The 16,847-nt window shown below is 36.3% G+C and overlaps 2 long non-coding RNA genes across 3 annotated transcripts in view; one reads left to right on the plus strand and one right to left on the minus strand.

Annotated features, from left to right (window-relative positions):
- Positions 1–16,847, minus strand: part of LOC111424056 (uncharacterized) — a 100,942-nt gene that overhangs the window by 79,108 nt on the left and 4,987 nt on the right. Inside the window, exons 2-3 of one of the 2 annotated variants that reach the window (XR_011639882.1) lie at positions 6,025–7,388; positions 2,769–3,010 (exon numbers count right to left, since the gene is read on the minus strand). This is a non-coding gene — a long non-coding RNA (uncharacterized lncRNA). Of the gene's footprint in view, positions 1–2,768; positions 3,011–6,024; positions 8,582–16,847 lie in introns of those variants that run through there. The other variant, XR_002707569.2, reaches the window with a different exon arrangement.
- LOC139429220 (uncharacterized) overlaps positions 1–16,847 on the plus strand; it is a 219,915-nt gene that overhangs the window by 61,942 nt on the left and 141,126 nt on the right. The window lies entirely within an intron of this gene.

The following is a 16,847-nucleotide window of genomic DNA, read 5'->3' on the forward strand; positions in this document are numbered from 1 at the left end:
TCAATGCCCTTTCTTTAAGTATCAGTAAATGTACTTATATATCATTTACAAAGAAGTTAAATAAAATCGACACAGTTTATATTGCGGCTTCCATACCTCTAACAAGGGTCTCTACGGTGAAGGATCTGGGAGTGCTGTTTGACTCAGAACTTTCTTTCTTGCCCTATATTGAGGAGATGTGCTCTCAGGCTTGGAGAACTTTGGGTTTCATACTGAGGATCATGGGTCGATTTGCTGATTTTGGTACCCTGAAAACGCTATTGGTGATCTCTCGCCTCCAGTATGCCTCTGTAATATGGTACCCTATTTACACGTCACAACAACTAATGGTTGAGAAAGTCCAGCGTCGATTTCTCAAATTTTTGTCATATCGTATGGATGATCAATATCCGCCTAAAGGAGTGAACTACTTAGATCTACTGCATCGCCACAAGCTTCCTTCTCTGCAGGATAGAAGAATGGTCCAAAGTGCCTCGTTCTTGCAAAAGTTGATGTGTGGTGAGATCGACTGTGCGTGGTTGTTGTCGCGAGTGAATATAGTGGTGCCGCGCATAAATTCTCGGTCCCATTTGTATTTTTATCCACCTTTATGCAGAACAAATGTCAAAAAAAGGGCGCCGATAACACATATGATCACGAACATGAACGATAAACATTGCATTTTCTGTCTCTTTTCTTGCCTCTTTTATTTGATTGTGTTATTATTTAGGTATGTATTATATGCATTTTAATTTCACTTGTAATTATATTGATGTACAATTTGTAATAATTTGTATATTTTTTGTATTTTGCCTTAATATGGTGCGCTGTTGGGCAATAAAGTTTATTATTATTAACTTTGGTATAGAGTACGTAAAGGATAGATATATGTCAAAAGATATTTGTGGTTTTAAATAAAATGTTGGAGTAGTAATAATAAAAATGTTTTTGTTTGATTATAATAATAAAATCTTGGTAGGAATCTGAAGTCGTCCCGAATTATTATTAACAGTAAAGAGCGGCGCGGAATGCAGTATAGGAATATGGCATTTCTGAAGGAGGGCGGACGCAGTATCATTAGCGGTCAATTATACGCGACATAAAGGCCATTCGGGAACGTCCCCGAATAGCCTTTTTTTTAATAAACCCTAATCTGGACATTACCGAGTTCCCCGCCGCCTAATTGCCGCCCATTCGAGGCCCCCATTCAAAAGCGAAGCGAACGCGTAATAAATTACCACGCGCAACATAATATGGTTATACGAAAAAAGAGAGAGGGAAAGAGTCGATTGAGACGTACCGCGTACCGTTTTTATTTAATTTGACTCAACTCAATAGAGAATCATCATTTAGTAAAATGGATGTGGGGCCAAACTGTCCAATAAAAAAATTAAAGCTCCCTCTATACATACATACAGAGTCTAACGAATTAAGTTTCGAATTGTGCGTTGCCCGTCGGCAATCGAAACAAACAGGAACAAAATAACGGTGGCGTCGCGGTGCTGAGCTGAACCGGGGTGAACGGATGGATGGATGGAGTCAATCACGACAGATGTCATAACGTCGACCGGAAATTGTCGTTCAAAAAAGCAGAGCGGGCACTTTGCCCGTGCTCGCGTTTATTTTACGTTTAAAATGTAACCGTTTGCACACAGCACCGCGGTAGTAGGGGGCGGTTCAAACCGAGGGGGGAAAACTCCGACGAGAAAGAGGGGCATACGAAATGGAGGGCGGAGTGCCGAGGGGGGGAAATCCGGCAGATTGAGTTAAATCTAGTTACGGTGGCTGCGGCGGGAGCCGGTCGCTTAATATTCATCCGCTGTCCATATGCAAAACGGTTCCGGAACTGCCGAGACCGTATCACACCGGGAAAGAAATATTTTTCGACAGAAAATCAAATTAAATCTTATATCTTATTAATAAAAATTATTTAACACATCTTATTGGTTATCCGATAAATTTTTAATTATTTATAATTACGACACAAATCATTCAAATTTGATGTCGTACACGGTTAATAAATCCCCAAAAAATTAGAATAAAAATTGAATTTTCACGGTTAATGCATAAATCAAACCGAAAAGATGAAAAGAGTACAAAGTGTTGCATTATTTATGACCGTTTCCGGTTGTTGGTGTGGTGTGATAGTGACTTTGGTTCGGGGATCACTTAATTCCGGCAGCGGACCGCTGTGTCAACCGTACGCCGCCCGCCGATTACTTATGTAAACATGATCCCGGGGGTGTAATTGGGCGTACAATCAGTGACGTTTGCCCGTTTTCCCCAACGCTTGGCGGGGGGAGTAGTTTCGCGCTTAGAATCGCAAATTATTAGGAAGTTGAAGACGCCGTTTCAAACTAACACAAAAAACATCAAGAAAATCTTAAAATACAACATCTTAAAATCAATTAGTTTTACTTTTTTAATACTTTTTTTTTTATTAATTAAGGTATTGTTTAGAAGTTGGTATTACGCAACTATCCTAAACAAAACCCTCTTATGGAATGGACATTTGCAGGGAGTTTTACATAAAACTAGATTATCCTTGTGAATAATGCAGAAGCAATATGCTCAAAACTGCTCCGACATCAATGTCGTCAGATTTGATGGGATCACTACCAGTGATTAATGCTCGATACCAGATTGTACCGCTTGAACGGCAGTCCTGGATCGAAAACGAAAATTTTCTGATTCAGGCAGATATTTGCATGTTTACAGATAGATTAAAAACGCTCCGAGTATCCTGCGCGACACTTTGGATTAAGCAAGCTTACAGGCTAGATACGTACTGTACGGTATTCCAGGCGGAAGTATTTGGGTGCTAAAATCCTTCTTGAGATAGTCAAGCCGCTCTCCAGGCGCTGCAGAGCATGAAAATCGTGTCGCTTCTGGTTAATGAGTTTTCTGATTCGAGTTTCTTTGATCTGGCTCCCAGGTCACTCTGGGGTTGCTGGTAATGAAGCGGCAGATGAACCAGCAGTTGGTATGATGTTGGCTGAAGAGAGACTTCGCTTACTGTGGACCAATTCTCCTATAATGAGATATGTTAAGTTATTTATTAACATCGCCACTTGGAACTATACAAGAAATTGTTTATGAAGGTTTCAAATTTAACGCTATAATACAAAAGAAAATATGTAAATACGTGCATTAATTAAAAATGTCATTAAGATTATTTTTGGTTTAATAAGGGCCGGTTTATCAATGTCGAGTAAAATCTGTTAGATACGCAACTCATGGATAAACTTGCCTAACAGATAACCGTTTATCCAGCAACTTTCTACCCGACAGGCAGCAACCTACGAGATAGAACATAGATGGTACCCCTGAGTGTTAACATTAGAAACGGAAATGAAACGTAATTGGTGAAACACAATTTTTTTGTCGATCTTGGTTAAAATTGAGACGAGTTTATACTGTATAAGATTATAGATTATATTATTATTTTTTTTTTAATTACTACATCATTATTTATTTTCTATAACATTTTTATATTCGTTTGCCAAATCCATCAGCAAGTTCTTTTCTGCTGTACTAAAATTATACCACAATTATACGCTTAAGGCTCGTTACTACCATCTTCTGGTTAAGCTATCTAAGGGATTATTACCACGGTTACGGCTATTTTACGCGCTCTGATTGGCTAGTAGATGGGTTTATCTATAAGATAAATTTATCTAAAAGATGGTAGTAATGGACCTAATTTATTTTTGACGTTATATTTTAATTTTATTCTCATTTACTTTCACCAAGCAACCAAACTTGTGCTCACATTTTTTTGACAATATCTAATAGGTAAACCCTTAACCAGTACTTCAATCTGGTGGGTATCCAAATGTCATATTTATCTATAAGATTACCCTAAACTAGGGATGGATAAACGATTCGTCGACGTTATCTATCAGCTACAATTTTAATTGACAGATAATTCGTCTTAACTAGATATTGATAAACCGGCCCTAAGGCATTGTTATTGTTTATGGGTTGGTATTATGCAACTAACTTCAGTTCATAACTAACCTATACTCTGTTTTTAAACCAGGAGGAGTAAACGCGAAAGTCAGATTTACACTAGGAAAAATCACCAGAAAATATCACTAGATATTTTGGCGGTAAATTTAAATTAATAATTATTATTATTTATTTATTTACTTATTATTGTATTTATTTTCGTTTGTTATCGTCAACACTAAACATACAAATTAACATTGAAGTTATGAGTGTATTTATAACAAAATATAATAAGAAGGGTTTAAGAACACAAAATTTACAATAATGACACGAAACTGTCGAATTGTCAATCCTTCAAATTCAAAATCAAAATTACCTGTGTGTGAACCTTCCTCGCATTCAACCAGTCACGTGCAAGGTCAATCTGGTGACAAATTTAAAATACTCCTCCTGGTTTAAAAACAGAGTATAATTGCCAAAGAAAACTTCAAGGTATAATTTATGTTTGTAAACAAAACTAACCTTACCGAACATTCCTTCACGCTATAATTGACATTACAAAAGAAAACTTTACGCTATAATTGCCATTACAAATTGCCAAAGAATACTTCATGGTATAATTAATGTTTGTAAACAGAACTAACCTTACCTAACATTCCTTCACGCTATAATTGACATTACAAAAGAAAACTTCACGCTATAATTGCCATTACTAATTGTCAAAGAAAACTTCATGGTATAATTAATGTTTGTAAACAAAACTAACCTTACCGAACATTCCTTCACGCTATAATTGACATTACAAAAGAAAACTTCACGCTATAATTGCCATTACTAATTGCCAAAGAATACTTCATGGTATAATTAATGTTTGTAAACAAAACTAACCTTACCTCACATTCCTTTACGCTATAATTGACATTACAAAAGAAAACTTCACGCTATAATTGCTATTACAAATTGCCAAAGAATACTTCATGGTATAATTAATGTTTGTAAACAAAACTAACCTTACCTAACATTCAGCGTCTGAAGACACAGAGCTAAACCCGAAACTTAAAAATATACAACTTAGCGCTAAATAACAATTAAAACTAGAACTAACACTTGCACTAGAGCTATACTCTGTTTTTAAACCAGGAGGAGTAAACGCGAAAGTCAGATTTACACTGGGAAAAATCACCAGAAAATATCACTAGATATTTTGGCGGTAAATTTAAATTAATAATTATTATTTATTTATTTACTTATTATTGTATTTATTTTCGTTTGTTATCGTAAACACCATACATACAAATTAACATTGAAGTTATGAGTGTATTTATTTCAAAATATAATAAAAAAGGGTTTAAGAACACAAAATATACAATAATGACACGAAACTGTCGAATTATCAATTACCTAACCTTCAAATTCAAAATCAAAATTGCCTGTGTGAACCTTCCTCGCATTCAACCAATCACGTGCAAGGTCAATCTGGTGACAAATTTAAAATACTCCTCCTGGTTTAAAAACAGAGTATAATCATTTAAAATGTCAAAAATCTAACAAATAATTTATTTTATAGTTAATTAAGTTTGATTCTTTTAAAACCTTTAATGGAATTAATTTCAACAACTTTAAATTTTAGTTTAGAATTCTTTTATAGAAAAAAAGAAAATTGCAAAACTAGTACCAAAAAGTTATTTATGAATGTTTCAAATTTAATACTATAATACAAAAAAAACATAGTTATTTACGTAATTCGTAAACGCGATAAGAAAATGTGTAAATATGTTTATTAATTATTAATTATTTTTCGTTTAATAAGGAATTGTTATTGTTTAAGGGGTTGGTATTATGCAACTAACTTCAATCTATAACTAACCTCACTCAAACACCCAAAATAATATGTCAAAATCAAATTGACGCTTTATCATTATTTAAAAACATTTAAAACATTCATTTTAGGATTCAAAGAAAGTGAAGAACAAGTTCTATATGTCAAGTAAGTTTCCAAACTAAAATAAAAAATAAGATAACCAACACAAAATTTGTTGTAGTAGATAAACGTTATGGGCATATTTCAAGAATCGAAAAAATCGTAGAACTTACCGAAAAATCACTTTATGTGACATCACCAGTAATGCTAACCATGCATTTTCGTATCAACCTAACCTATAAATCGTTTATTTCACAGCCACGCACAAAATCAATTTGATAAAATTAAAAATACAGTAATTTTCACTAAACTTGTTAACATTACAACGAATATTTTCGGGCGAAATACTCTTGTTTCTTAAGTTTTCGATGCACAACGACTGACTACCTGTCGCCAGACCACATTGTTATGATAATATTGCGCAATGTTATAAAAGAAGTCCTGCGCATTTTGAAATCAGATTTTGAGTTAGGTTAATTAACATTTAAACTCGGGGTGGGTTAAAAATGTTCCATAAAAAAAATGTTAAGATCCACACGAACATCGTATATGGTAAATAAAAACGTTTGGGTCGTTTTATCAGATTGATTTTATGCGTGTGGCTATAAAATAAACAATTTATAGGTTAGGTTGAACGTTTTTAGGCGACACTGCTATTCTTGAATAATTATGTTCCGTCGGTGGATGAACAACATTCAAGTGAATTTAAAGGATTGTGATCATCTCAAATGGGTTGAATGAACCAGGAGCTTCAAACAGGCGATTTTTACCACATCTACACCAACCGGTAAATAAATTCTTCCGGGATAATATGAGAGTCCCCAAGGATCAAGGTAAAACATTTTTTTATGTTTATAATAATCCTTTTAAAGACGATTCTTAAAGATCAATTTATATTGTGAGGGAGGTTCTAATATTCGAGCCCAATTTCGTAGAGTGCCATCAACACACGGCATCTGGTCCTTCAAGTTCTCCTCGAGGAGTTTCGGACGTTTCGATTTATTTTTGGTAAGTAATCGATGAAGGCAAGTTTGTTCGTCCGCTTTGGGGGTATGGAATGTAAATTTTTTTTGTGTCCCAGTATGAATCGAAAATTTGTTATGGTAATCGGGGTACCGGTATCAATTTTTGCGCCCCCGTGGGCGTAATTGAGGATGATTACGGCGCGTTAGTTAATCCGTCATCGTGATCATCGGGGTGATCCTTAGAAATTTGAAACTCCCCTAACCCGTTTTCTTGCGCGAGTCTGTAATTTCGACCGGTATCGGGGGGTAACGAGCTGTTTAACCCCGCGCGTTCCAATTTGTATCCGATGGTTGGGGGGTGAGCCCCGTTTATCGACGTTTGCCGTTGCCTCGTCGTCGACGGGAAATCGGTTCGAAAGGCGCCGTTTTCCTTTTTAAAGGTACCTCTCTCTACGGGGTGGGTCTCTGTTTGCGTATTTCCAAACGTAATTCGATTCGATCTGGGACGCTGCACCTTGTAACAAGGTTAATGTTGCAAATTCCCTTCGTTGTCTGCATCGAGAATCTTGATTCTAAAAAAAAATAAAATTATTTTAAATTTCTCTTCTCATAGCTTACTCCTGTCGCGATAACTATTGTAATCTCCGGTCGATAAAGACGCATTTTTTTAGGTTCACACTCAAAAAGTAAAAAAAGAGACAAATTGTATGTTCACGCTGTGCGTATCTTGAGATATGGTTCGAAACAATCGTGTCTCCGCGATTAATTCGTTTTTAATCTTCTTGGAAATAACACGGGCGCAATATCGGAGGTAATGAATCGTTGCAGCAATTACCACGGGGAAATCACGTTTGGCCGAACCGAGAATCTCCGTCTGTCAGCTGTCACTCCAGCTTGATTGAGTGATCCATCTCCAAGTTCTTAGTCGAATCTACTACTGTTCTTTGGTTCTCCTCGAGAAAATTACGGGGAAAACCGTAATTCAATATTCGAGAATTCTAGGCGAGGTTTTCTCTCTCTTGGGAAATGTTGGTTGATTTTTAAAAATTAGGGTGTGGTCTTAATATTCGGATTAATCCGTCTCTTTCTCCGTTTCTTTTTTTATTAAATTAAATTAAATTAAACTGCGGTTGGATTTGGACAAAGAATTAAAGACGGAGAGGACGACGAAGAAAGAGGATAACCCCACAAATGGATTACTTACAAAACTGTGAACACCTGCGTCTCAAAGACCGTCGCTCGATGAGATATGGCATAATGTAACAATAATTATTATTAATGGCGACATGGACAGACGTCTTTGTATGAAATTGTTAAAACCATTAGTCACACAAAATGAAGAAAATAAAAATTATTACAAAAAATTTTTTTTGATAACGATTTCAAATTACTGTAAAACCTCGATTAATACTTTGAATGTTTCTAGTCAAAACAAATAATATATTCAACAATTTAACACTTAATAAGAACTAACACTAGACCTAGAACTAGAAAGTTCTAATGTTTCTAGTTCCAGATCTAGTGTTAGTTCTAGTTTTGCACTAGCACTATCACTGGAACTAACACAAGACCTAGAACTAGAACCATTCGGCTTTAGCCGTCTTGAGAGACGTGCGGCTAAATCCGAATGTTTCTAGTTCTAGGTCTAGTGTTAGTTCTAGTTTTAGTCTGATAGAAATATATAACAACCCAGAGCTATCAATACCAACTAGCACTATATAGTATTGCTACTAGAACTAATACTAGACCTAGAACTAGAAACATTCGGGTTTAGCCGAACGTCTCTTAAGACGGCTAAACCCGAATGTTTCTAGTTTCAGGTCTAGTGTTAGTTCTAGTTTTGCACTAGCACTATCACTGGAACTAACACAAGACCTAGAACTAGAACCATTCGGCTTTAGCCGTCTTGAGAGACGTGCGGCTAAATCCGAATGTTTCTAGTTCTAGGTCTATCTAGTGTTAGTTCTAGTTTTAGTCCGATAGAAATATATAACAACCTAGAGCTATCAATACCAACTAGCACTATCTAGCATTGCTACTAGAACTAATACTAGACCTAGAACTAGAAACATTCGGGTTTAGCCGAACGTCTCTTAAGACAGCTAAACCCGAATGATTCTAGTTCTAAGTCTAGTGTTAGTTCTAGTTTTGCACTAGCACTATCATTGGAACTAACACAAGACCTAGAACTGGAATCATTCTGCTTGAGCCGTCTTGAGAGACGTGCGGCTAAATCGGAATGTTTCTAATTCTAGGTCTAGTGTTAGTTCTACTTTTGCACTAACACTATCACTGGAACTAACACAAGACCTAGAACTAACATAAGACCTAGAACTAACACAAGACCTAGAACAAGAAACATTCGGATTTAGCCGTCTTGAGAGACGTGCGGCTAAATCCGAATGTTTCTTGTTCTAGGTCTAGTGTTAGTTCTAGTTTTAGTCTGATAGAAATATATAATAACCTAGAGCTATCAATACCAACTAGCACTATCTAACATTGCTGCTAAAATTAATACTAGAACTAGAAACATTCGGGTTTAGCCCAATGATTCTAGTTCTAGATTTAGTGTGAGTTCTAATTTAACCCTAGAAAGATAACCTACGTCGAATCGACATGGTCGATTGGTTATCTTTAACGTACTATAAAATATGGTTATCTTTCTAGGGTTAAGTTCAATGACAATTACAATAATTACAACAATCTAACACTGAATAACAACTAAATTTAGAACTAACACTAACATTACAACTATAACACTAGAACATGAGATTACCCCGACTTAGGGCCGGTTGTACAATATACCGATAAACTTCCCGACAGCGTTATCTGGCAGATAAGTTAGTTTGTACTGTATTACAATGTACGGATATTTTTGTCGGTGAGATTATCGGCAGGATAACTTATCGGGTACTCAGCGGTGCCGATAAGACACTTATCCGCCAGATATTTATGGTTACCAAGTTTGTATGATTACTGCATAGGTTAACCTATAACATTAAACGTTAACCCTATATGTACGATGTGTCAGTTGTCTGTCGTGAACATTTTTTTAAACAATTTATATTGTCAAAATCATAATTCAAACTTCAAAGAAAGACGTTGGCGTTACCATTCTACGGCATAAATCACTAGATATGGGGAAAAACTACTACCAACCGACTCTTATTCCGCCGATAGCAATCCTACCGACAAAAACAGTTTGTACAACAGCGAATATCTTTATCCTCCTGATAAGTTTATCGGGCGGATAGATATCAGGTAGATTTATCGGTATATTGTACAACCGGCCCTTAATCTATGAACATGGAATAGAACAACTTGAACAACAACATTTATATTTAAATATACTAATGTATGAAATGAAATAGTAAATAAATGTAAAGAAAAAGTAGAGGAAATGATTATGAAAGAAAAAAAAAAAGTGGTTGAATGAAAAGGTTAAAAAAAAAAAACGTCGTCTGTTTAGAAACCCATTTAGCCAAAATTCAACCTCGTTCAACAAGAAGCAGTCGTAACGGCCGGTTTCGAAATGGAAGGGCAGAGAGACGTTGCCCGGTTTCTTCTTCGACGGCTACCGTCTAAGTAGCAGGTTGGGGCCATTTGCCCGGGTGACGGGCAACTTTTTAATAATGACACCGCGCGGGATCGTATCATGCCCCGGTCGGTCCCCCCGCCATACACCGCCCGTCATGGAAATTAATTTCTTATTCAAGCGCTGACACACTGTGTGCCTACAATTGCACAGCCACCGCTGCTTGCTATACCACAACGATGCCTCCTTTTCACCCCCCTTAAACCGTCATCCTTAATAGACCTTCGATTCGGACGCGTGATTGCGCTGTATTGGAGTTATGGTCGGGAAGAAATAGTCGTCGCAGAAGTCCGGATGAGGAAGATCCCTCTCTCTTCGTCTCTTGTATCCTATACTCGCGGAGAAACGTCGGATTATCGGACGCGACTCCACCGTTCTCGGCAATTAAGACGCCGCGTGTCACAATTGAAAGAGGAAGGTGTTGTGACGTGAACACAAAGAGGTGCGAAGTGATTGATCGACTCATCAGAAGGAAGGAGCCTATGACGAACGCGAGGAAACGTTTGTTGTTAACTCAAATTATCATTAATCTGATAAGAGGTTTCAAAATATTTTTGTTATAAAAGTTCATAAATAAATTGTGAGTAACTGTAACAATTCCTAATAATCTTCCTTTTCATTTTTAGACTTTTTTTTTGTCTGTTTTGGGATCATCCTAGTTCCTGCTTTACATGAAAGAATTACTCAATCATGAAGCCGAATCATATCAACATTCGTTGGAGTAATGACAATCTTTCCAACTTGATTAACAGTACAAAAAGCAACTGGAAAGCTGGTGATATAGTCCAACAGTGGACACAAATATAAAGTCAATGAGCTGAAGTAAATTTCGAGCATTAGATCTTCAATGCACATAAATGGTGTTGTATGCTAGCACTGCAATATATATAGGTATGACTTTGTATTCCAAATGTATTAGATCTTGGGGCAAGACTCCAAGATGCTCACTCAAAATTGTGTACAACCAGATCTGTAATCCAGATCCTTATACTCTGCTTGTATGGTATTTAACTATGGGGATTGGAGTAATCAGTATGAAAACGCAGAATACAAAGCATATAAGCGCAGTCCAGTGGTTTCATGGTTTAGACTTATTTAAGAACTGTAAATTTCAATTTTGTTCCAACTTGGTTTTAAATATCCATTTCTTACTGCATTATTCAATTGCTCCATTCATACATAATCTGAAATGATTCATATTAATAGTTTGAAACATAATATTTCTTCATTTCTCACCAAATAAAGCACCCGAGTCTTAAGCAATCCCAAGTTGTAACCTTCTTCATCGTTTGCATTCGCTAAATTGGCCGTTATGTTAATTCCACTCACAGCTTTTCTGTAATTAGTTCATTTGAAACAACCAAACTCAATCTTCTTAAAAGTTGCCCTCGTAGACATTAATTATAAACTCAACCTGTATGAGACTTACAGCAGACTTAGTGCTTGCTTTTGGGGCTAATCAGATTCCAAAAGGAAAAAAGGTATAAGTATTGTTATGTCAACTTAATTCGCCTAATCGTTCAAAATTGTGTCCAAGATGACACACAAGCAATATTAGCTACATTATAATAAAATTAAAATTATTTGACAAGTGACAGTTGCTGTATCAATAAAACTGCTTTACCGGCCAAAATGAAATTATAAAATTAATTTATTTGGAGTAAAAACTCTTTGACACAAAAAGTCCTCATATAACTTTTTTTACTCCGTCTAAATTCTAAATCAATATCTTATTTACTTTAAATCTATTTCTTATCCCCACAATAATCGATTAATAATATCAATAAGTATTTTTAAAATAAAACATGTAGTGCCATCTAGTCCCCAATAGCCGAACGAAAATGTACATTGAAAGAACAAATTTAAACACGCCCATTGTTGTAACCACGCCTTCAAATGAGGCGTGGTGACGACGAAACGGCTGCAGGAATCATGTTAAATTAGCAGGGTGGGGATGGTGTAATGGCCGACTTGATTCAGGAAGCGAACCTGGAGGGGATATGGTATATCTTATTATAGCGGTTTCTGGTAATTCCGTCTAATTTGATCCCGCGGGACGCGACCCGGCCGGGCCTTCTGAATCCGACCGCTTTCGTTACCCAGGGATTTTGCCGTCGCTGGATTTAATTTCGACGTCCAGAACGATGCGACGTGCCTATCTATTATAGCATCACCAATTATTTCGTTTGCCGATGGCGAAAATTACAAATCGATTGTGTTGTGTGCGCACACCGTTCCCGCCCAAACAGACAACAATTTCCGGTTTTTTGGACTGTTACCAACGGTCTTTAGATACTAAATAATCTCTTTTTTTTTGGAGTAACCGGTAGTTTCTTTTTTTCGGGTATTTTTGTTTTGCGCTCAGTCACCGGGTTTAATGGATCTGTTTGTGTGGTTGTGTCTCTTAAATATCTCTCTTCTAAGAAATGATAAACACAAAAACAATCCAAGACCCAATCCAATTTTAATTCCTAAAAATAATTTTAAAAGATAATAACAATAAAATACTGTAAAATTTTGATCTAAACACTAGTATTAGAAGTAACACTACAACTATAATGAATAATTCTAGTTTTAGGTTTTGTGTTAGCTCTAGTGATAGTGCTAGTGCGAAACTAGAACTAAAACTAGATCTAGAACTAGAATCATTCGGCTTTAGCCGTCTTAAGAGACGTACGGCTAAATCCGAATGTTTCTAGTTCTAGGTCTAGTATTAGTTCGAGTAGCAATGCTAGATAGTGCTAGTTGGTATTGATAGCTCTAGGTTGTTATATATTTCTATCAGACTAAAACTAGAACTAACACTAGACCCAGAACTAGAAACATTCGGGTTTAGCCGTGCATTTCAAAAGACGACTAAACCTGAATGTTTCTAGTTCTAGGTTTTGTGTTAGTTCTAGTGATAGTGCAAAACTAGAACTAACACTAGACCTAGAACTAGAAAAATTCGGATTTAGCCGCACGTCTCTCAAGACGGCTAAAGCCGAATGATTGTAGTTCTAGGTTTTGTGTTAGTTCCAGTGATAGTGATAGATACAGCCGGATTTAGCCCTCTTCAGACGCACGGCTAAACCCGAAACTTTCTAGTTGTAGGTCTAGTGTTAGTTCTAGTTTTAGTTCAATAGCAATATTAGGTACCTGGGTCAAATATGGTCACCATAAGGTTTGACATAAATTTTTTCGCCCTGTGTAATAGATGTGTTAATTAGTCTCTTTTTATTTTATCGCCTATCTATCTAAGTAACGTAATATAGGCATAAAGAAAACGAAGTGCAAGTAGAACTGCACTTATACATTTTGCTTTTTTAAAGTGGGAAAGCTATATTTCCGAAAGTGTAGTCTTTGGAGGTAAGCCCAACACTTTCTTCGTGCACATACGATCCACAACTCATGCAAAGCCTCATATCGGCGACTTTGTCTTCATCACAAACAAAATAATACCAATGATATACCATTTCTTTATCTTTTGTTGTGGTTAGCTCCATGGCTAGCCTTCTCTGGAGTTGCTAGGATGTCATGAATAGAAGTATTAATTTTACCAGTAACTGATTTTAATGCGCTTGATTCATTGAGCTCAATTCTTTGGCGCAGATTTGCCAAGGGAATATCATCTTCACTGCTATAGAAATCCTCTTCAGGAATACGAATGTATTGGATTGCTTGGTGCAATGGTGTCAATGGATTCTCTTCAGTGTGTTCATCAAACGCAGTAAAAAAAGGCCAATGCGTCGGAATGCTTGGCGCTAAAGCTTCTTCGGGAGTTTTTATGGGATCAAATGGATATTCGCCGCGATGATGGCTTTGTTCCGAATCTCTTTTTGGTGATTCTTCTATCTTGATGCTCAGTATTTCAATACTTCTTCGACCCAGTAGCACTCAAACGTTCTGAAAACTGATTTGCTCTGAAATTAGGCTGTAACTCATGGGTTCTGTTGCTTGGGAGGCAGAAAAGTTTTATATCGAATTTGTCCTCAGCTTCTACGATGGAATGATCCAATTTCATGGCATTTAGCGCTAGGAAGTACGGCCCAGGAAACTTATATTTTGGAAAATTGTGGATCCAGTTGACAAAAGCGTCCACTGTCATACTGCCTTTGGCAAACTTATTTGGCCAACTTTATAAGCTGGTAAAGAATCTATATAGCCACTCCAGCTTCATTTCTCCATGTTTGACAGCTGAAATAGCCGATTACTTGCTGGATTCACTCCAAGAACTTATGGATTTAGATATACAGTGTGTCCCCGGATAGGTGAAATGACTCTTATAAAATGTAAAATTTTTTCGATATTAAATGTCATCTTTTGGGGTTTAGCCTTGCTTGGTTAAAGACTAATTTTGAACATATTTTCAAGTTTTAAAAAACAAGTGAATGTTGACACTGAAGCGAAAACTTCTTATGTGTCAGATAAAGTACTAAGAAATTTTATTCAGAATGAAAAGTTATGGCCATATGCAAATTTTCGGAATCATCGGCCTACTTTGATAAAACCCATTGTTTATTATTTTCATCAATAGTACTTTATTACAATTTTTTGTTTTGAGATTCAGATTGTTTGGGAGAAATACACAAACTGTTCTTAAAATGATCACAAAAAATTAAGTGTGTATTTGCCCGCAAAAGAAAACAGTTAATCATAGTTAACTCAGTTTAACATTGTATTTAAAAAACACTTTAAGTTTACTAAATTACAGTTTGACAGATTAACATTGACAGGAAAGCAATTTTGTTTTTCATGAAGGTCATTCCGAAAATTTGCATATGGCCATAGTTTTTCATTCTGAACAAAACTTCTTAGTAACACTTTCACGTACTGTAAACAGAAAAGGTACTTTACCTGCCACCAAAAGAGTTTTTCCTTCACTGTCAAGGTTCACTTGTTTTTTAAAAATTGAAAATATGTTCAAAATTACTCTTTAATCAACCTCACAAGATGATATTTAATGTCAAAAAAAATTTACGTTTTATAAGAGTCGTTTCATCTATTCGGGGACACACTGTATAGCGTGGCGCCATGACAGTAAACTGCAAAATAGTTAAACATCAAAAACCCTATTGAAAATATGGCCATTTGGTGGCCATATACTTAGCACTGTTACTACAACTAACACTAGACCTAAAACTAGAAACATTCGGGTTCAGCCGTCGTAGGAGACGTTCGGCAAAACCCGAATGTTTTTAGTTCTAGATCTAATGTTTCTAGTTTCAGATCTAGTGGTTAGTTCTAGTTTTGCACTAGCACTATCACTGGAACTAACACAAGACCTAGAACTAGAATCATTCGGCTAAATCGAGACGTGCGGCTAAATCCGAATGTTTCTAGTCCTAGGTCTAGTGTTAGTTCTAGTTTTAGTCTGATAGAGATATATAACAACCTAGAGCTATCAATACCAACTAGTACTATCTAGTATTGCTACTAGAACTAATACTAGACCTAGAACTAGGAACATTCGGGTTTAGCCGAACGTATCTTAAGACGGCTAAACCCGAATGATTCTAGTTCTTAGTCTAGTGTTAGTTCAATAAAAATATACAACGATCTAGCGCTGAATAATAAGTAAAACTAGAACTAACACTAGACCTAGAACTAGAAACTTTCGGGTTTCGCCGTGCGTCTTCAGAAAATTTCTAGTGCTAGGTCTAGTGTTAGTTCTAGTTTTGCACTAACACTATCACTGCAACTAACACAAGACCTAGAACTAGAATCATTCGGCTTTAGCCGTCTTGAGAGACGTGCGGCTAAATCCGAATGTTTCTAGTTCTAGGCCTAGTGTTAGTTCTAGTTTTGCACTAACACTATCACTGGAACTAACACAAGACCTAGAACTAGAATCATTCGGGTTTAGCCGTCTTGAGAGACGTGCGACTAAACCCAAATATTTCTAGTTCTAGGTCTAGTGTTAGTTCTAGTTTTAGTTCAATAGCAATATACAACAACTTAGCGCTATCTAATACTAACTTGCTATACTTAGCACTGTCACTAGAACTAATACTAGACCTAGAACTAGAAACATTCGGGTTTAGCCGTCTTAAGAGACGTTCGGCAAAACCCGAATGTTTCTAGTTGTAGGTATAGTGTTAGTTCTAATGCTAGTGTCAATTCTTGTTTTAGTTGCTATTCAGATTGTTGTATATTTTGCGTTGAACTAAAACTATATACTTATATCGAGGTTTTACTATATAATAAGTAAATGGTTTATTTATTATTTAAAAATGGTGGATGCGCCGGAATAAAAGTAAAATCCTCCTTTCGCCACTTTAATTTAAAGCACAAGACCCACTTTTTTCGTCAGAAAATCTAATAAAACCACCTCCTCGGTTCGACTTCCATTAAATTCCAAGTCCTGAATTACGTAGAAACGCAAAGGGAGACAACAATACGAACCCTCCCTCTCTCCTTTCATTCAAAAGGACCAAAATGAACGAGATATTGCAAT

This window comes from Onthophagus taurus, chromosome 3 (assembly GCF_036711975.1).
Source record: "Onthophagus taurus isolate NC chromosome 3, IU_Otau_3.0, whole genome shotgun sequence".
NCBI lineage: Eukaryota > Metazoa > Arthropoda > Insecta > Coleoptera > Scarabaeidae > Onthophagus > Onthophagus taurus.